Genomic DNA, 292 nt, shown 5'->3' with positions numbered 1-292 from the left:
TTGCTAAAAACTTTAAAAATTACAGAAGCAAAAAAAAAAAAAAACCCTCTTCCACTAAATGGTGGCTAAAGGAAAACTGAAAAGGTGCCAGTGGAAGTTACTGGAAGGTAGTAATTTCCCTTCGTTTTCTTGGAAGTCTGCTTAGCCTCAGACTGTCAAAGCTATAGGCTAAAGCTGAGGGTTTGGACTTTATTTCTGAAATAATATGATGGTTTAAGGTGGAGATTTTCCCAAAATACTGTTTAAAAAAAACCCTATAATGTGCATCATTCCCAATTTCCTTTATTTTTTC

Source organism: Antrostomus carolinensis, unplaced genomic scaffold, assembly GCF_000700745.2.
Source record: "Antrostomus carolinensis isolate BGI_N321 unplaced genomic scaffold, ASM70074v2 scaffold22804, whole genome shotgun sequence".
Classification (NCBI taxonomy): domain Eukaryota; kingdom Metazoa; phylum Chordata; class Aves; order Caprimulgiformes; family Caprimulgidae; genus Antrostomus; species Antrostomus carolinensis.
This window is presented reverse-complemented; position numbering follows the sequence as displayed.